Here is a 21,355-nt window from a genome sequence, read left to right on the forward strand (position 1 = left end):
TTTTGTCAGTACTAAAAAGATTTTGATCATCACTTATTAAAATAGTATTTTCTAGAAACGACTTCTATCTTTTCATGAAATTTTTAGTGTCATTTATATCATGGGTTGATGTTTTCCTTTAGATAACCTACATTCAGTCTTCTACAATTTGGAGTAGTTTAAAATTATGTATACTCAGGTACCCTGCTCAGATTCTATTATTTGTATATTTTGTTCTTGTTAAATCAGTAGGATTTAGGTCTCAATATGGATACTATTGGACTTATTCATTGCATTTCTTAATTTTTTAAGTATGTCATGTTTTTTGTTATTTAATTCTTTTAATATGTGCAGCTCCCACTCCACATACAGTCACATTTGTTTTAAACAACTTGATCCATTCATGTGATTTGCTATATTACCTTCATCTAGATGAATTTAATTACAAATTAACACAACCATATTTTTTTTTATTTTAATTTTAATAATTTTTTATTGTGAAAATACTGTACAGAGGGGTTACAATTACCTGGGCAAGATAGTGAGTACATTTCTTATCAAGCATTGTAGCCTCCTCCTTTGTTTACTCTTCCCATCACTTCCCATTCTCCCGCCCCTCCACTCAATCCTCCCCCCCCCCAACAAGTTGTAAAGTTCGTTTTCGACATGACAACTTGTACTTCTCATAACACAACCATATTTCTGAGACACAGTTAGTTTTATGGATCTACTCAAGGGTAACATGTATTTGAGGTTTTTGTGCTTAAAAACAACCAAGCACAACAAGTTTTTGTTCCTGGGGGAGTTCTACTTTGTTGGTTGTTTTTCCAGCTGTGGTGACTTCAACATATGTGTGCATTTTATTTCAGTTGTTTTGTGTCTATATTTTGTTTCATATAACAGAAAGTACATAAATAATCAGTGATTTAGAACTTTTCCAAATAGATTTCTAAGAGAGATACTTGAAGTTTTGTGACATCTGGGACCAGGTAGGTCTTCTTAATGGAGGGGGTAGCAGAATAACAGACACATTCTTTGACATGATTTGAATTCTTCCTCCTCTTTTCTCACTATTTCCAATAGTATTACTTCAAAGCCTTTAGTGGAAAGAAAATAATTTTGTCTGTATGAACTCATAAATTTGCTTTAATTAGGACACAGTACACATTTACATTTGATTTTAACTCTAAAATCTTCTTTCCTTCTTTTAAAGTCACAGATGTGAATTTGTAATGCTAAAATACCATCTAATAATTTATATGAAATGGTCCAAATTATTTTCGCTTCACACTATATATAATATAGAGTGTAATAACAGTGAGCAATGTAGTATGTAATAATTTACTTTGGGGAAAGCTAATTAGAGTGGATTTTGTGAAATACTGAGTAATAGTAAAAATTATGTTTGATTCTATTAAAAAGTTCACAGTTACATCTAAAAATAACTCATAATTATGAACTAATGCTAAAAAGTAAGATTGCTTATTGGAAAAAGCCAGAAGTTTCAATAAGCTTGCTTTTTAGAAATTGACTTGGATCTGGGCTTCGATGGCTCATGCCTACAACCCTAGCTACTCAGGAGTCTCTTAATGAGGATAGTGGTTCAAAGCCAGCCTGGGCAGAAAAGTCTGTGAGACTCTTATCTCCAATAACCCACTTGAAAAGTAGAAACAGCACTGTGGCTCAAGTGGTACAGTGGTATCAATGAGCTGAAGAGCTGAGAGACAGCGCCCATTCCCAAAGTTCAAGCCGCATGACCACAAAAAAAAACAAAAAATTGACATGGGTTTTTACTTTAAATTTCATGATTTTTTATTGTGAAAATACGTACAGAGGGGTTACAATTACATGAGCAAGGTAATGATTACATTTCTTATCAAGCATTGTTGCCCCCTCCTTTGTTTCCCCTTACCATCCCTTCCCAACTCCCCACCGCCAAACCAACCCAAAGCTGTAAAGTTCGTTTTCCGACATAACGTGTTGTACATCTGATTGTTGCAATGAGTCCACCTGTATCCCTATTTAAAGAATTTGTTTTACCCTTCTCCTCCACAAATTATACCAACATCAAATACAGTGAAAACAGGGGTTATACCATGGGGGAGGGACATACAAAGCAACAAAGAAATCATCTTAGAAATATGCTAGAAACAATAGCAATTTGAGTTCTTATCTTGGGGTTCATTTCACCAAATATCAACTTATCTGACCGTTTCTGCTTGTCTCACAAATACACTAGTTATTGCAAATAAGGGAAACCATGGGATCTCTGTTTCTTTGAACCTCGCTTACTTCACTTAATATAATTTTTTCCAAGTCTTTCCATTTCCTAACTCATGGGGCAATGTCATTCTTTCTGATGGAGGCAGAGAATTCCATTGTGTATATACAACATATTTTCTTGATCCATTCATCTACTGAGGGGCATCTGGGTTGCTTCCATATCTTAGCTATGGTAAATAATGCTGCAATAAACATAGTTGTGCTGGTAGCTTTCGTATGGTTATGTTTGTGATCATTTTGGTAAATGCCCAAAAGTGGGATTGCTGGGAAATAGGGGAGCTCTATGTGGATTCTTTTGAGGAACCTCCATACTACTTTCCAAAGTGGTTGAACAAGTTTACACCCCCACCGATAATACAATAAGGTTTCCTTCTGTGCACATTCCCTCCAGCTTCTGTTGTTATTAGAGTTCTTGATTATAGCCATTCTAACTGGTGTGAGGTGGTATCTCAATGCTGTTTAGATTTGCATTTCTTTTATGATTAGGGAAGTTGAGCATGTCTTCATGTGTCTATTAGCCATGCTTCTTTCCTCTTCAGAGAAGTTTCTCTTTAAGTCTTTAGCCCACTTATTTATTGGGCAGTTGTTTGAGGATTTGTTGTTGGATTTACATTTGTGAGTTCCAGGTATATTTTAGATATGAAACCCTTGTTTGTTGTATGGCTAATGAAGGTCTTCTCCCAATCCATGGGTTTTCTATTGATCTTGCTAGCTTTATCCTTTGCCATGCAGAAGCTCTACAATTATATGTAATCCCATTTGTGCAACCTTTCTTTGATTTGTTGTGTTTCTGGGTATCTATTAAGAAAATTTTGGCCTTTGCCAAGGAGACCTAGGGTGTATACTGTAACTCTAGGTCTTTGATCCATTTGGAGTTGATTCTGGTGCAGGGTGATATATAAGAATATAGCTTTAGTTTTCTACAAGTGATTAACCAATTTTGTTTGACAGCCACTTACTGAAGAAGCTGTCTTTCTTCCATTCTATTTTTTTTAGCTCTCTTATCGAAGATTAGATGGCTATATATCTGTGAGTTAATATCTAGGATTTCAGTTCTATTGCATTGGTCCTGAGATCTGTTCTGGTGCCAGTATGAAGCTGTTTTGATTATTACGGCTTTGTAGTAGAGTTTGAAATTTTGTATTGATATTCCTCCGGCATTGTTCTTTCTGAGGATCATTTTTTATTCGGGGTCTTTTATTGTTCCATATGAATTTTTGGATTGCCTCTTCTATTTTTTTGAAGAATGAGGTTGGAATATTCATAGGTATCACATTGAATTTGTACATAGCTTTGGGAAATATTGCCATTTTCATGATGTTGATCCTTCTAATCCAGGAGCATGGGAGGATTTTCCCAATTTCTAAGTTTTGTTTTCATTTCCTTTTTCAGGTTTTTAAAGTTTTCATCATAGATTTTTCACTTCTTTGGTTAATCTAATTCCTATGTATTTCATTTTTTGTGGGGCTATTACGAATGGAGTTGCTTTCCTTATGTCAGCCACGCTTTTCTCATTGTTGGCATACAGTAAAGCCATTGATTTTGAGTGTTAATTTTATACCATGCTACTTTGCCAAAATTTTGAGTCAGCATGAGTAATTTGGGAGTGAATTCTGTGGGATTCTTTAAATATAAGATCATGTCATCTGAAAAGAGCGAAAGTTTTATTTCATCTTTCCCTATTTGGATCCTTTAATGTTTGCATCTTGTCTTATTGCTGTAGCGAAGCATTCTAATACTAAATTGAAGAGAAGTAGAGAGATTGGACATCCTTGTCTAGTTCCTAAGAGGAAATGGCTTTAGTTTTTTTTACCATTAGGTATAATGCTGGCTGAAGGTTTGTCATATACAGTCTTTATTGTATTGAGGAATGTTCCCTGGATTCCTAATTTTCCCAGAGCCTTCATAAAATGGTTTTGGAACTTGTCAGACGCTTTTTTCTACATCTATTGAGATAACCATGTGGTTCTTATCTTTGCTCCTGTTGATGTGATGAATTATATTAATTGATTTGCGTATATTGAACCAGCTTTCCATCCCTGAAATGAATACTGTTTGATCGTGGTGTATGATTTTTGGATGAATTGTTGAAGTCGATTGGCCAAAATTTTGTTGAGAAGTTTTGCATCAATGTTCATCAAAGAAGTGGATCTCTAGTTCTCTTTCTTTGATGAGTCCCTGCCTGGTTTTGGGATGAGGGTTATGATGTCTTCATAGAATGAGTCCCATTGTGCACTTTCTCTTTCAATTTCATTGAAGAGTTGGAGGAGTATTGGTGTGAACTCTGCTTTGAAGGCCTTGTAGAATTCCGCTGTAAATCCATTGGTCCTTAGATGAGAGGTCTCTTATTGCTGCTTCTATCTCAATGCTTGATATGGGCCTGTTAATTTGATTTAACTCATCTTGGTTTAGTTTTGGCATGTCAATATTTGCTAGGAAAAAGTCCATTTCTACCAGGTTCTCAACTTATTAGCATAAAAGTTTGAGAAGTATTCCCTTATAATGTTCTGGATTTTGGTTGTTTCTGTGGTGATGTTTCCATTCACATCTCTGAGTTTGTTTATTTCTGTGTGTGCTCTTCTTTTTCTGATAAGATTTGCTAAGCGTCTGTCAATTTTTGTTAATTTTTTCAAAGAACCAACTCTGTTTTGTTGATTCTTTCTATTTTTTTTTTTTTTGGATTCTAATTCGTTTAATTCTGATTTAATTATTTCTTTCAATCTACTGGACAGGAGTTTATTTGGTTGCTCTTTTTCACTGAGGTAAATGTCTCTTTAAATTGTTGGTTTCTCTAATTTGTTGATGTAGGAACTCAGAGGTATAAAATTGCCTCTGAGTACTGCATTTCCTGTGTCCAAGAGGAGCTGGTAATTTATGATTTCATTTTTGTGGAATATCATGAACATTTGCATTTCCTTTCTAATCTCTTCCATGACCCACTGGTGATTCAACAGTGTGTTGTTCAGCCTCCATGTGTTAGAGGACTTTCTTTGGTGGCTTTTGGTGTTAAATTCTAATTTTATTCACTTGGAGCCTGTTTCTTGGCCGTTATTGTCATCTTGTTGGTTTTCTATGTGTAGGACATCTTCAAGTATCTTTTGTAAGTCTGGTTTGGTGGTTCTAAAAGCTTCTTGTATCTGAATAGGCCTATCTTTTTGCATGTTTGGGAAGTTCTCTGCTACAATTCTGTGAAATAAATTTTAACCATTAACTTCTGTCTCTAGGTGCTCCTCTACACCCATTATCCTCAGATTAGGCCTCTGATGGTGCTTTCCAAATGTTGAATAGATCTATCATATTTCTTGGATTTGTCTTGGATAGTTATACATTCTTTCTCTATAATATCTAGGCTGTCTTCAATGCCCAAGATTCGATCTTCTGCATGGTCTAACCAACTGTCAAGAATTTCTACTTTGTTTTTATTTCTTTTCCTTCTAATTGTTTGGCTTTGATGGCTTCAAATTCTTTGTTGGAGCTTTGTTTTGGGTCTTGTATAAACTTTACTTCCTTAATTTGGTGGTCAGTGTTTGTTCTCAAATCACTTAGTTGATTCGTTATGGTTTCCTTGGGCTCCCATTACTTTTCTTTGGCTCCATTGAGCATTCCTTTTGTGGTCTCCCTGAATTCATTCAGCTGTCTGTTCATGGATGCCTTTACTGATCTTGCTCTATTCTCATCCCTCTTTCACAATTCCTGTATTACTCTTTGAACAGCTTCCTCACAATCATGCAATTCCTGTCTTTCTCTTTGACTGATCTCAGCCTTCTCATGCGATTTCTGTATTTCTCTTTGACTGTTCTCAACCTGCTCATACAATTCCTGTATTAATCTTTGAGTAGCTTCCTCATGCTCACAAGATTCCTATATTAATCTTTGGTTTGCCCCCTCTCGCTCTCTATCACACTCACACTGAGTGCTTTACAAGTTTTCAATGTATTCATTCAACATGTTTACCAGTAGTGCTTGTAGAGCTTTTTGGGAGCTCTCTCCTGGATTATTCATTAAGTATTCTGTCACCTGATTATCATGAGTGGGAATTCATATACCAGGACTTGCCATTTTTCTTGTGTTTTCTGGCTTGTTCTGCCCATTTGGTATGAAAGTAAAACCAATTTTGTGCTAGGCCGCTATTTTAAGGCAAGCATCAACCAGAGTCCTGTAGTTGCACAGTCAAAATGGCTGCAGATACAATCTAGTTCATCAGATATAATCTATTCATCATCAAACAACCATGGACTAATGGGGTAGTAAAAGCAAAAAGGTGTGTCAAAAAATTGACACACTAGAAATGATTAGGTTTAGGGAGAATTGTGGAGAAAATTAGGATTAGAGGAATGTGGAAAGGTTAAAGAAGAGTGAATTTAAACAAGTCCTAATCTCTGAGAGGGAAATTGATTGGACCGAATGATAGGAGAGAGATCTTTTAAAAATAAAGAAAAAATGGATAAACAAAAATTTAAATCTAAGAAGTGAAACACAAAATTATGTAAGTTTAAAGAAATGATATTGAGGGAAGAAAAGGATAGGATGAGATGAGAGGAGGGATAGAAAGGAAATATGAAAAAATAAAAAATAAAAGAAAATTAAAATTAGTTAATTGAAAATTATATTGGTATAAAGAGATAATACTGCTATTATAGAAATTAAGCCTAAGATGTTTTGACTCGAGTAATAAATTTCAGGATTAATTATGTACACAATGGGGGATAAGGTTTAATAATTGACCACAGGTATGTATCTGGGGATGAGCTGAACAGCAATTAAGTCAAACAAAAAAGAGAGAAAAAAAATGAAAACAATAAAAAAGGACCAAAATGTCAAAGGAGATTAAACACACACACACACACACACACACACACACACACACACACACACACACACACACACACACATCAGAAATAAAAATTATGAGAAAAAAATTAACATCAAACATTTTTTTAAAAAATAAAAATTGAAAAAAAGGTTAAAAAAAGAGTTCTTTGATTTTTGTGTTTTTTTTTGGGGTGTGGGGTATGGGAAGACCCTGTATCTCCCCTGCGTCCATAACCAGTCTCTTGGTGGAGTCTCTGGTGTGCTTGTGGTGTTTGGTTTTCCTTTTGCTTGACTGGTTTCTTAAGTCAATTATTTTCGTGCTGGCAGAAAAATGCTCTGCTTTACCCAGGATTTTGTGATCCTCTTCCCAGGCTATTCCGTGGAAGGGAGATCTGCTTTGAATATCACAAAAGAGGGAGATGGCTGTTTCCTTCAGTGTGGAAATGCCGTGATGAGGTAGGGTTGAGGCTTTTCAGCAAATAGTAGCTTTTCCCTGTGGGGAAATTCCTGAAACACTCATGGAAAACATTCTCAGGGTTTTTGTTTTTGTTTTTACTGAGTTTCAATTGTTTGTCTAGGCTGCTGTAGGAAGAAGCAGCCTCTGTCTCTGTTTACCCTGTGAAGGAAATCACTCCTCTGAGGACACTGGTTCTACTGGCTGGGTGGGGTGACATTCCCCTCGGTGGAGCTGAGCCTGGCAGGTCATGTCTACTTCCTGTGACCTACTAAATGACTCTCTTGTTTTCTTCCAAGGCCTGAGTTGGAGCTATCTGCTCAGCCCTGTGGAGGTCAGTATCTTGGAGATCTCTGGTAGTGGAGGATGGGTGGCCTTCCCTCCTCTGCACCCTGAGAAGGAGTGAGGATGTCAGGATTCTACTCATGCCAGAGTGTTGGTTCCTGCGTCGTCTCTGGTCTGTGATCTGCAGGATGAAGATATCTGCTCCTTGTTAGTTCTTGCTGGTGTTGAGTAGAATCCGCTCACCGGCCTCATCTGGGGCCTTTGTCGTGGACTCTCTCTGTAGGGATGAGGGCTACAGCCACTGGCGCTGTCCCAACTGCCACCTCAGCTGTGGCTCCTGGCAAGTGCTCAGATCTGTCATCTTGCCTGGATTTTCCCTCTTTGGCCAAACTCTCTTTACTGTGATGGCACACTTGGTGTGACTCTCTAACCTAGGACTGTTCACTGGAACATTAAAACTGCTTTCTATGTAAGAGCTTGTTTACCCTCCAGCTTCTCCTCCTCCATCTTCCCCCAAATCCTCATGATTTTTTTTGACCAGAAAAAAATAGCTTTATTTGGACTGAGAATTGGAAAATGAGAGTAGGACCTGAGCTAGCATGTTCAGCTAAGGAGTAGAGATTACATTTCCAGAAAGCTCATCAACCAAATGTACTCTTGCTTTGAATCAAGGCAGCCTTGCAGTTAATGAAATCATTAGGAGGCCTGCTGGGAACATATCTAGCTTTAAATGATCCTAGTATGCTACCTTTATAAAAAAAAAAGTACAGGTTTTTTATCATTATGAAATTTCCACCAACCACACGTATTACAAACGGAAATGGAAGGACAAAAAATACATTTTACAGAATTTAAACTTGTCTTCAGCATTTAGCTCACAGGTTTCGCCATCTTCAAAAAACTCCTCCTCTGTTAAAGTCTTCAGCTCTTGAGATTGGAGGCACAGCTCAATTTTTATTGTGCTAGCCAATGAGTAAAATCATTAGGTACTGAGCTGGAGTCCCAGTCTCGAACCAAAAAGAAAAAGAAAAAGAAAAAGAAAACAAAAGATCGATCAACCAGGAAGGAGATGGTCTTTACTAACCCACAGAAATACTTTATCCATTTCCCTAGCAAGTCAGGGCTGAACAGCAGGGTAAGGCTCAGATGAGGGTGGGGTGGGGATCAGAGGGCTAATTTCCCCCTAGTACAACACCACAGCAGAAGCTTGATGAGAGCAAAACTGGTGAGACTTGAGGGGAGGGTCCAGGCCCTGAGTTCAGTCAGAGTCACTGCTGGAAGAGGAGGAGGAAGAGGAAGAATGCTTGCCATGCTTGTGGTGTTTGTGCATCTCTTTATGTGTTTTCTTCATTTTCTTCAGTGTTTTCTTGTCCATTGGGGCTCGTGGGCCTATGCCAGGAGCCAGGGGATTCACAGGACATATGCCAGGTGCAGGTGGTGGGCATGGGGTGGGTAAGGACCTGAGGGTTGGTATCCTGGATACTGTGGCTGTGGCACAGGGTAAGAGGCCCCACATGGAGGGAAAGCTGGGTTCCCCTGGGGAGGTCCTGGAGGAAAGGGACACCCGGGTACAGGACCAGGAGGAATGGCTGGATTTACAGGTTGTGGGCACAAAGGAGGTGGACACCCAGGATTGGAACCTCCAGGGCACCCCATGTAAGGGATACTTGCATTTTGCACCGGCTGCCATGCATTGGGATGCCACATGTTCAGGTGTTTTCCTAAGCTTTTCTTCCTGCGCCTGGATTATACCGGTCCTCCTGAGCCTTTTCCCCGTCATGATCTTTTATGAGTGGTTTTTTAGTGAAAAATGTTTTGGTGTTTATATTTTGATTTGGCATAAAATGAGCCTACTATTGTCTTAATTTAATAAAAAAAAAACTCTGATTCTCTGACAGCATAAATTTTGTGAGTAATGGTTAAGACTAGGTTGCCTTTCTGAAAAAAATATCACCACCCAAAAAAGAGGAACAAAAGGAAAATAAATATGACAGGAAACATAAATCTTAATGGACTAATAGTCTGTCAGTTTGCTTTAACTTTTAATGAAAAATTAAAGTAATACTTGATAATGTTTTATTAACATATTTAAATTTCTTCATTCTTGTCAATTAAGATTCACTTTATAAAGAAATTCAACAGGTGACAATGTTTTTTCATGACTTTTCCATAGAAATGATCATTTCATCATTATAGTGTATAGCACAATACACCCAGAAAGCTTTTAAGGAAAAAAATTTCCCATTCTTTGGTTTGCTTCAGTCTGTATTTAAAGCTGCATACCACATCTTACCCACCCTATTGTCTGTCTTCTCATTTGAAACATTTCAATAAGTTTTCTTTCCCTGGTTTGTCAGTCAGCAAATCTTTATAAAACAACATGCTTTCATTCATTGTGCTTTCCAAAATATATCTCACAAATGCCAAAACGAAGCACAATCTGAAACATCTGTGGATTTTTCCACCTAGAGTCCAAAGTAATCACTTTCCATACTCCTTAGAACCAGCTGTTCACTGGCATTAATTGTTCTATCACTTCCATGCTTTAAAACAACAGCATTTGACAAAGGCGTACATTTTAATTGGTTTACCACATTTGGTTCGTTTTCAGCAAGGACTGTCTTCACGGAAGATGGTAATAGATGAGGTTTGCAATTATGTATTTTGAAGGGGCTCTAAGTTGTGGATATAGAATATACATTTCAGTGACTAAATATTTAAATTAAATCCTATAATGTATACTCCTTCAATTTTCTGGCTAAAGTGTTCTACAATCTAGATATTTTTTAAGGAAATATTGTACATGTTTCCTTGGTGACAACGTAATTGGAAGACTTAAATTTTTCTTTTTTTCTTTTTATATTGTGAAAATAATGTACAGAGGGGTTATAATTACATGGGCAAGATAATGAGTACATTTCTTATCAAGCATTCTAGCCTCCTCCTTTGTTTCCCCTTCCCATCCCTTCCCATTCTCCCTCCCCTGCCCCTCCATCCAATCCTCCTCCCTGCCCCCACCAAAGTTGTAAAGTTCGTTTTTCCATATAACGACTTGTACATCTCATTGTTGGAATGGATCCACCTGTACCCCAATTTAAACATTTCTTTTTTCCTTTCCCCTTCTCAAATTATACCAACCTCAAATACAGTGAAAGCAGGGGTTATACCATGGGGGAGGGACATACAAAGCAACAAAGAAATAATCTTATAAATGTGTTAGAAACAATCACCTGAAAGAAAAAAAAAACATTTGAATACATATATTAGGGTTCATTTTCCTAACATCAACTTGTCTGACGTTTTCTGCATGACTCAGACATATACTAGTTATTGCAATTAAGGGAAACCATGGGACCTAAGTTTTTTTGGGCCTGGCTAACTTTGCTTAATATAATTTTTTTCCATGGTAGACTTAAAATTTTCATATATCATTGCCGACTTAAATGAAGTGAATGTACCTGGGTTTGCATACAGAACTTTTGAGAGAGCATTAATGTTTGAATCTTGAATGGGATTTGATTGAGAATTGTGGCAGGCTTTCATGATATGAGAAGAGAAAGGCCTTACTAATACTTTAATTTGCTACATTGCTGTATTAGTTTATTCAAACCCACACATACACACAGATATACAAATATGTAGTATGAAGACCCAGTCAGTCTGCAAGAAAATATTTTAATAGGGATTCCATAAAATATTTAGTCTGCTGAGATCTGATTGGAATTTATAGCAATATCTATTCCACCCCTGGACAATTCATTATCATTGGTGAGGATGTTGCCATTTGAATTCAGAATGCCCCAGAAAGACCTATGTGTTAAAGAAAAATGACTTTCCATTTCCTCCCATACTGTGGAGAATACCTGAATAGTTCTTATGGGGATTAAGTTCTTCAGAGTGAAACCTCTGAGAACATGCACACTCATCTGCTTTCTTCTTTTCTCTTTTAATCATTCTAGGTCAAAAACATTTCTTTTTGATATACTCCTCACCTTGACATTGTCTTGTCACAGGCCACCAAAGCAATAAAACCAACTGAACATACACTTACACTGAAACCTTCAAACTTATAAATCTGAGTAAGCCTTTCTGCTTAATAAAAGGACAATATCACTTATTATGATAGGTTATAAAGCTAACACAGAAATCTAGTCTTTCTAACAATGTAGAGTACATAAAAACGCTTCATTATAAAATATCTAACTCAAAGTTATATTTTGTGTTTTTGTTTCTGTAGATCCTAGGGCTTAAACTCACAGCCTGACTGGTGCTTTTGTGTTCAAGGCCAGTGCTCTACATAAAATCTGAACTGGAACTCCATTTCTCCTGGTGGTTAATTGGAAATAAGAATCTCATGAACTTTCCTATACTGGCTGGCCTATTCATGTTGCATACTTTATGTAATTCCATTCTCAGCATCATATAGGTGCTCCAACTACAATATAAAAAAACTTAAACGTACTAAAGATATTTGTAAAGTATAAAATGAGGAAAGAATTTTCATCCTTTACAAATCTATGCAAAATCTATGCTAAACTATTGATATTTTACTGGACCTTTCCTGCAACCAGTTTGATATAGTTTAATAATTGTCACACCAACTTTCTCTCTATATTCTACTGGATATATACATTTTCATGTATGTTTGTATATGTATACATATATGTATCTATCTATATATGTTCGAATGTGCATCATCGGACTTGAAACTGCTTTGTTTTGCTGTTCAGCAATGAACCTTGTCGGCTCATTCTGTGACAATATCAGTGCTCATTCTCATTATTCCTTTATTTACCAAATCATCAGCCTTCTAAAATCAGCTTCATTTCTTTTTTTTTTTTTTTTGGGTCCGGTCGTGGGGCCTGAACTCTGGGCCTGGGCGTGGTCCCTCAGCTCTTCAGCTCAAGGCTAGCGCTCTACCACTTGAGCCACAGTGCCACTTCCGGCTTTTTTCTTATGTGGTGCTGAGGAATCGAATCCAGGGCCTCGAGCATGCAAGGCAAGTGCTCTACCACTGAGCCACCTTCCCAGCCCAAAGATTTTTTTGGGGGGATCCGGTCGTGGGATCTGAACTGTGGGCCTGGGTGCTGTCCCTCAGCTCTTCAGCTCAAGGCTAGCGCTCTACCACTTGAGCCACAGTGCCACTTCCGGTTTTTTTCTTTTGGCTTATGTGGTGCTGAGGAATCAAACCCAAGTCTCATGCATGCAAGGCAAGCACTCTACCACTGAGCCACCTTCCCAGCCCTCAGCTTCATTTCTTGGGTAAGGTTACCAAACAGTCCAACTAATATCCACCCAGAGGGTTTTAATAAAGCAAGTTTTAAGGAAGAATATAACATGAAGTGACAACTACAGAAATTCCAGAGACCTGACATCTTTCACATTTCTGTCTTCCTTCTCTTCTCATACTTCAGAAAGTATTGACTAACACTATAAGTATACTGCAATTATAAGTTAAGGATCATTGTTTTTTGTTTTTTGGTTTTTTTTCCAACCTGAAGCCTTCTTTTCCATGATTCGCCATAAACTTTTGGGAGATTTTTTGGATTGTGATGGGATTCCACCCAAAACAAAGCCATGTATATTAAGAAAGTCAATGTTTTCAACTCAGAGTACTAAACAAAAGAGGGAGAAAATTAAGGTTAGCTTAATTAAGCACAAATATAGGCAATATCAAGATATCTTGAAATTGTATACTTTTACTGGATAAAGTGGCTCAAACCTGTAATATTATCTACTTAGAAAACAGAGATTAGAGAATTGCAGTTCCAGGCAAGCCCAAACCAAAAAAAAAAAAAAAAGAAGAAGAAGAAGTTTCAGAAACTCTGTTAGAGTTTGATGGGTGCTATGTGTTTTGCTTGTGTTAGGAGGACCACAGTCCAAGCAGACCCAGGTATAGTGATACTTACCTCAAAAGAAGCAATCAAGTTACAATCTGCAGGTATGGCAGTAGTAGAGATGCCAAAGTTGTAAAGTTCCTTTCATTGTTGCAATGGGTCTACTTGTATCCCTATTTAAACATTTTCCCCTTCCCCTCCACAAATTATGCCAACATCAAAAATGTGTGCTTATGTAAGAACTGCATGATTCTAAAATTTCATGACAATTCTTTTGAACTTACTTTTTTGTGGAATTGACAAAGAAAATCAATTACACCTTCTATATAAAAAATGTTCTGTGCTTAATCCGGCAGCCCATACACTAACATCGGAATGATACAGAGAGGATTAGCATGGTCCCTGCACATGGATGACTTGCAAATTGGTGAAGCAATACATATTTTTACAACAACAAATGCTGGAGGGGATGGGGCCACAAGGGAACCCTACTGCATTCTTGGTGGGAGTGTAAACTTCTTCAACCACTTTGGAAAGCAGTATGGAGTTTCCTCAAATGACTCCACATAAAGCTCCCCTATGACCCACCAATCCCACTTTTGTTCATTTACCCAAAGGATCACAAATAAGACCATATTAAAACTACCAGCACAACTATGTTTATTGCAACATTATTTACCATAGCTAAGATATGCAACCAATCCAGATGCCCGTCAGTAGATGAATGGATCAAGAAAACGTGGTAAAGGATTTCCGGGAAGATGGCTGAGGAGAAGCTGGAATCTGAACAAGCTCTTGCATAGAAAGCAGGTTGAGAGTTCCAGTGAACAGTCCCAAGCCAGAGAATCACACCAAGTGTGCCATCACAGGAGAGAGATAGTCAAGAGAGGGGAAGCCAAGCAGACACATCTGAGTGCTTGCCAGCAGCTGCCGCTGCAGAGGCAGGGTCGCGGCGGCGACCACCGCCGCGGGGTCATATCTGAGACACAGTCCGGGACGAAGGAGACAGACGCAGCGGGCCAGCGGATTCTACTCAACACCAGCAAGAACCGACAAGGAGCAGACATCTTCATCCTGCACTTTGCAGACAAGAGATGACCCAGGATCCAAGACTCGGCGTGAGTAGAAGCCCAACGTCCTCACTCCTTCTCAGGGAGCAGAGGAGGGAAGGCCAGCCCTCCCCCGCCAGCACCGGTGATCTCCATCTTGGATACCGACAAAACTCAGAGGAGCGACTAGCTCCAGCTCAGGCCTTGGAATAAAACGAGTCATTTAGCAGGGCACAAGAACTTAACGGCGAAGTGACCTAACAGACTCAGTTCCATCCAGGGAAAAGTCACCCAGCTCAGGCGCCAGCCATTGGAGTGGCTCTCCTCACCGGGTAACCAGAACCAGAGGCTGCCCCTCCCTCTAGCAGCCACCACAATCAATTGAAAAACAGAAACCCTGAGAATGGCTCCAGGCTGGGCGCTGTGAGTTTTTTTCACAAAATAGCCCCAGGGAAAAGCTACTGTCTGTTGAAAGGCCTCAACTCTAACCAGAACCTAGCCTCATCACTGCATCCCCCTCTTTTGTGATTCTCAAAGCAGATCACCCTCCCAGTAAACTAACCTAGGAGGGGGATCTCAAAATCTTGGGTAAAGCAGAGCATTTTTCTGCCTGTTCCAACAAACTGACTTAAGAAACCAATCAAGCCACAGGACCTCAAGCTGACCAGAGACTCCAACAAGACACTGGTTACAGACAAAAGGGAGTTACAGGATTCTTCCCACCCTTCCCCCCCCCAAAAATATCAAAGAACTTTTTTTTTCTTCTTCTTCTTTTCTTTTTTTCTTTTTTTTGTTTTGTTTTTTTTTCTCGTTTTTTGTTACCTTATATATATAAAAAAAATTTTTCCTTTTCTAAAACTTTTATTAATCTTTAATTTTTGCCTCTTCTGAAAAAATAATTGTTTTCCAGTAACTTTTTTTTTCTCCTCTTATAATTTTTATTTTAGGAATACGTGAATGTGTGTTTTCCTTTCGTTTCTTGTCTTCTTTCTCTTTTTCTTTCATTCTTAATTATCTTTTTGTTTTTTGTCTAGCTCTACTGAACTTCAGATCTTTTCTTCTCACGTTTCTTTCCTTTCCACCTGTTCCTCTCTTTTGTTCTTCTTTATGTGACTTAACTCTTCTCCTGCACATCCTCAGATAAACCCGTAGTTAACTAGTAGACCCTATCCCCCGTTGTGTACACACTTAATCCACAAACTTATTACTCAATTCAAAACCTCTGAGACTTAAATTCATTAATAGCAGTACTACCTCTTTATACCTATATAATATTTTAAGCATTTTTTTAAGTTTTTCACATCTCCTCCCTGTCCCTCCCTTTCTCTCAATATATTCACATTCCTCTCTAAATAGATGGTCTTTTAATCTCTATAATAACATTAATTTTTAAGTTTCTATTTTTTTTCTGGTCTCTTTTCATTCCCGTTTCCCTTTCTTCTTTTTCTCTCTCTCTCTACTTGCATCCTACCCAACCTATTTCCTGCATTGAGATTAGGACATAGTTAACTCTCCCTGTGCCTCCCCACACCAATCTATTCCTACTTTTTACCCACATCTCTCCCTAACCCTAATAATTTCTGGTTTTCCAAATTCTTCTCTGTGGTTCGAAGTCCTTTAACATATAGTTGTTTGATGTCGAATAGATGTATCTGTTGAACTAGATTGTATCTGTAGACTATTGACTATACAAATGCAAACTTTGGTTGATGGTTGCCTTAAGATAGTGTTCTAGCACAAAACTGGTGTTATCTTCATCTCAAATGGGCAGAGTAAGCCGGAAAAACACAAGAAAAATGGCAAATTCGGATATCTCAATTCCCAATCTTGGTAATCAGGGGTTAGAACAGATAATGAATAATCAAGAGGAGAGTTCCCAAATAGCTCTACAAACACTGCTGGCAAACATGATAAATGAGAAGTTTGACAACGTACAAAGGACTCTGTATGAGCGTGATAGGGAGAGAGAGGAGGCATCCCAAAATTTTATACAGGAATATCATAAGTGTGAGGAAGTTACTCAAAAACTGATACAGGATTTGCATGAACAACATCAGAATACTCAAAGAGAAAGGGAGGAATGGCGTGAGCAGGCTGAGAACACTCAAAGAGATCTGCAGGAATCCCACTAACCGGAGGAGGCTAATCAAAGAGTAATACAGGAATTGAGAGACCAGGTAGAGAACACACAAAGATCACTAAAGGCATTCATGGAATCCATTAACAAAGAGCTGAAGGAAGTCAGGGAGACCACAAAGGGAATGCTGAATGGAACCCAACAGAAGGAATGGGAGTCCAAAGAAACCATAACCAATCAGCTAAGTGATTTGAGGACAAACACTGAACACCAAATTAAGGAAGTAAAGAAATTCATACAAGACCTAAAACAGAGCTTCAACAAAGAACTTGAAGCCATCAAAGCTGACCAATTAGAAGGAAAAGATATAAAAAAATGGAGCACTCAAATTTATCAAAGAAACACTAGTTTCCCTCAAGTCCCATATAGATCCAAAGACAATAATTGTTGGGGATTTTAACACACCACTCTCCCCACTAGATAGATGAACTCGGCAAAAACTCAACAGAGAAACCACAGATCTAAACAGCTGCATAGATCAACTAGACTTAACAGACATCTACCGAACATTTCACCCAGCAGCATCAGAATACACGTTTTTCTCAGCAGCACATGGAACGTTTTCTAAAATAGACCACATTTTAGGACACAAAGCAAACTTGTCTAAATTCAGAAACATTGAAGTTATACCTTGCATTCTCTCTGACTACAAGGGAATAAAATTAGAACTCAACACCAAAAGCAACCAAAGAAAGTCCGGTATCATATGGAGGCTGAACAACATACTTCTGAATCATGAGTGGGTCGTAGAAGTGATTAGAAAGGAAATTCAAATGTTCATGCTATTCAACAAAAATGAACACACAAAATACCAGTCCTCTGGGACACAGCAATGGCAGTACTCAGAGGCAAATTTATAGCTCTGAGCTCCTACATCAACAAATTGGAGAGATCTGAAACTCACAATTTAATGACACATCTAAACCTCCTTGAAAAAGAGCAGCAACATAAACCCCAATCCAGTAGACAGAAAGAAATAATAAAAATTAAATCAGAATTAAATGAATTAGAATCCAAAAAAACTATAGAAAGAATCAACAAAACAAAGAGTTGGTTCTTCGAAAAACTTAACAAAGTTGACAGACCCTTAGCAAATCTTATCAGAAAAAGAAGAGAACACACCCAAATTAATAAACTCAGAGATGAGAATGGAAATATCACCACGGTAACAACCAAGATTCAGAACATTGTAAGGGAATACTTCTCAAAACTTTATGCTACTAAGTTTGAGAACTTGGCAGAAATGGACCTCTTCCTAGCAAATATTGACATGCCAAAAGTAAACCAAGATGAATTAAACTATCTTAACAGGCCCATATCAAGCATTGAAATAGAAACAGCATAAGAGACCTCCCAACTAAGAAAAGTCCAGGACCAGATGGTTTTACAGCGGAATTTTACAAGGCCTTCAAAGCAGAGCTGACACCAATTGTCCTCCAAATCTTCAATGAAATTGAAAGAGAAAGCTCACTACCGAACACATTCTATGAAGCCATCATAACCCTCATCCCAAAACCAGGCAGGGACTCATCAAAGAAAGAGAACTATAGACCCATTTCTTTGATAAACATTGATGCAAAACTTCTCAACAAAATTTTGGCCAACCGACTTCAACAATTCATCCAAAAAATCACACACCACGATCAAACAGGATTCATTTCACGGATGCAAATCTGGTTCAATATACACAAATCAATTAATATTATTCATCACATCAACAGGAGCAAGTATAAGAACCATATGGTTATCTCAATAGACGCAGAAAAAGCATTCGACAAGATCCAACACCCCTTTAAGATGAAGGTTTTGGAAAAATTAGGAATCCATGGAACATTCCTCAATACAATAAAGGCTGTATATGACAAACCTACAGCCAGCATTATACTCAATGGTGAAAAACTAAAGCCATTTCCTCTTAACTCAGGAACAAGACAAGGATGCCCACTCTCTCCACTTCTCTTCAATCTAGTATTAGAATGCCTACCTACAGCAATAAGACAAGATGCAGACATAAATTGGATCCAAATAGGGAAAGAAGAAATAAAACTCTCCCTCTTTGCAGATGACATGATCTTGTATTTAAGGAATCCCATAGACTCCCTCCCAAATTACTCAAGCTGATTCAAAACTTTGGCAAAGTAGCAGGTTATAAAATTAACCCCCCAAAATCAATGGCTTTTCTGTATGCCGACAATGAGGAAAGTGTGGCTGAAATTAGGAAAGCAACTCCATTTGTAATAGCCCCACAAAAAATAAAATACCTAGGAATTAACTTAACTAAAGAAGTGAAGGACCTCTATGATGAAAACTTTAAAATCTTGAAAAAGGAAATCAACACAGAACTTAAAAAATGGCAAAACCTCCCATGCTCCTGGATTGGAAAGATGAACATCGTGAAAATGGCAATACTTCCCAAGGCTATCTACAAACTCAACGCAATACCTATCAAAATTCCACCCTCATTCTTCAAGGAAATAGAAGAGGCAATCCAAAAATTCATATGGAACAATAAAAGACCCCGAATAGCAAAAACGCTCCTCAATGGAAAGAACACTGCTGGAGGAATATCAATACCAAATTTCAAACTCTACTATAAAGCCATAGTAATCAAAACAGCTTGGTATTGGCATAAGAACAGACCTCAGGACCAATGGAATAGAATTGAAAACCCAGAAATGAACCTACAGACCTATAGCCATCTAATCTTCGATAAGGGAGCTAAAACAATAGAATGGAAGACAGACAGCCTCTTCAGTAAATGGTGCTGGCAAAACTGGTTAACTACATGTAGAAAACTGAAGCTAGATCCTTATATATCACCCTACACCAGAATCAACTCCAAATGGATCAAAGACCTTGAACTCAAAGCAGACACTCTGAAAACATTACAGGATGGAATAGGACAAACCCTATGTCTCCTTGGCTCAGGCCGAAATTTTCTGAATAGAGACCCGGAAACACAACAAATCAAAGAAAGGTTGGACAAATGGGATTGCATAAGGTTGCAGAGCTTCTGCATGGCAAATGACATAGCTAGGAAGATCAATAGAAAGCCCACGAATTGGGAGAAGATCTTTACTAGCCATACAACGGACAAGGGTCTCATATCTAAAATATACTTGGAACTCAAAAAATTAAACCACCCAACAACAAATCTTCAAAGAAACAACTGCCCAATAAGTAAGTGGGCGAAAGACTTAAAGAGAAGCTTCTCTGAATAAGAAAGAAGGATGGCCAATAGACACATGAAGAAATGTTCAACATCCCTAGTCATAAAAGAAATGCAAATCAAAACAACATTGAGATATCACCTCACTCCAGTTAGAACAGCAAAAATCAAGAACTCTAACAACAACAGATGCTGGAGGGGATGTGGACAGAAAGGAACCTTACTTCATTGTTGGTGGGAATGTAAACTTGTTCAACCACTTTGGAAAGCAGTATGGAGGTTCCTCAAAAGACTTCACATAGAACTCCCCTATGACCCAGCAATCCCACTTTTGGGCATTTACCCTAATGATCACAAACAAGGCCACACTAAAGCTACCAGCACAACTATGTTTATTGGAGCATTATTTACCATAGCTAAGATATGGAACCAACCCAGTTGCCCCTCAGTAGATGAATGGATCAAGAAAATGTGGTATATATACACAATGGAATTCTATGCCTCCATCAGAAAGAATGACATTTCCCCATTTGTTAGGAAATGGAAAGGCTTGGAAAAAATTATATTAAGTGAAGTAAGCCAGGCCCAAAGGAACATAGGTTCCATGGTTTCCCTTATTTGCAATATCTAGTATAGGTATGAGTCAAGCGGAAAAAGTCAGATAATGTGATGTTAGGAAAACGAACCCTCAAATATGTATTTTAAGATTTTTGTTTCTTTCATGCATGTGTTTCTAATGCATTTATAAGATTATTTCTTTGTTGCTTTGTATGTCCCTCCCCCACAGTGTAACCCCCGCTTTCACTATATTTGATGTCAGTATAACATGTGGAGGAGATGGGGACAAACAAGTCGTTTAAGGATTCAGGTGGACCTGTTGCAACAATGAGAAGTACAAAATGTCATGTCAAAACAAGCTTTACAATGTCGGTGTGGGGGGGGAAGGGAGGGTATGATTGGGTGGGGGGGAGGGGGTAGGCTGATAAGGGAGGTGAACGTAAACAAAGGAGGAGGCTGCAATGCTTGGTAAGAAATGTATGCATTGTCCTGCCCATGTAATTGTAACCCCTCTCTACAGTATGTTCTCAAATAAAATTAAATTAAATTAAAAAAAAAAAGAAAACGTGGTCAATATATACAATTGCATTCTATGCCTCCATCAGAAAGAATGACATTGCCCAATTTGTTAGGAAATGGAAAGATTTGGAAAAAATTTATTAAGTGAAGTAAGCGAGGTCCAAAGAAACATACATCCCATGGTTTCTCTTATTTTCAATAACTAATATATGTCCGGGATTATCAGAAAATGTCAAGAACTATGTGCATTTGACCAGATAAGATGATGTTAAG

At 38.0% G+C, this 21,355-nt stretch overlaps 1 long non-coding RNA gene and 1 other non-coding gene across 2 annotated transcripts; both read left to right on the top strand.

Moving 5' to 3' along the window:
* Nucleotides 1-1,826: 1,826 nt before the first annotated feature.
* Nucleotides 1,827-9,472, top strand: LOC122097954. Its single transcript, XR_006145618.1, has 3 exons — nt 1,827-1,836; nt 7,283-7,287; nt 9,388-9,472. It is a non-coding gene; the product is annotated as an uncharacterized LOC122097954 (long non-coding RNA).
* A 4,518-nt stretch (nt 9,473-13,990) lies between these two features.
* LOC122097961 lies at nt 13,991-14,097 on the top strand. The gene has a single exon (XR_006145622.1). It is a non-coding gene; the product is annotated as a U6 spliceosomal RNA (small nuclear RNA).
* The last annotated feature ends 7,258 nt before the right edge of the window (nt 14,098-21,355 follow it).

Source organism: Dipodomys spectabilis, unplaced genomic scaffold, assembly GCF_019054845.1.
Source record: "Dipodomys spectabilis isolate Male_0828 unplaced genomic scaffold, ASM1905484v1 ptg000443l, whole genome shotgun sequence".
Classification (NCBI taxonomy): Eukaryota; Metazoa; Chordata; class Mammalia; order Rodentia; family Heteromyidae; genus Dipodomys; species Dipodomys spectabilis.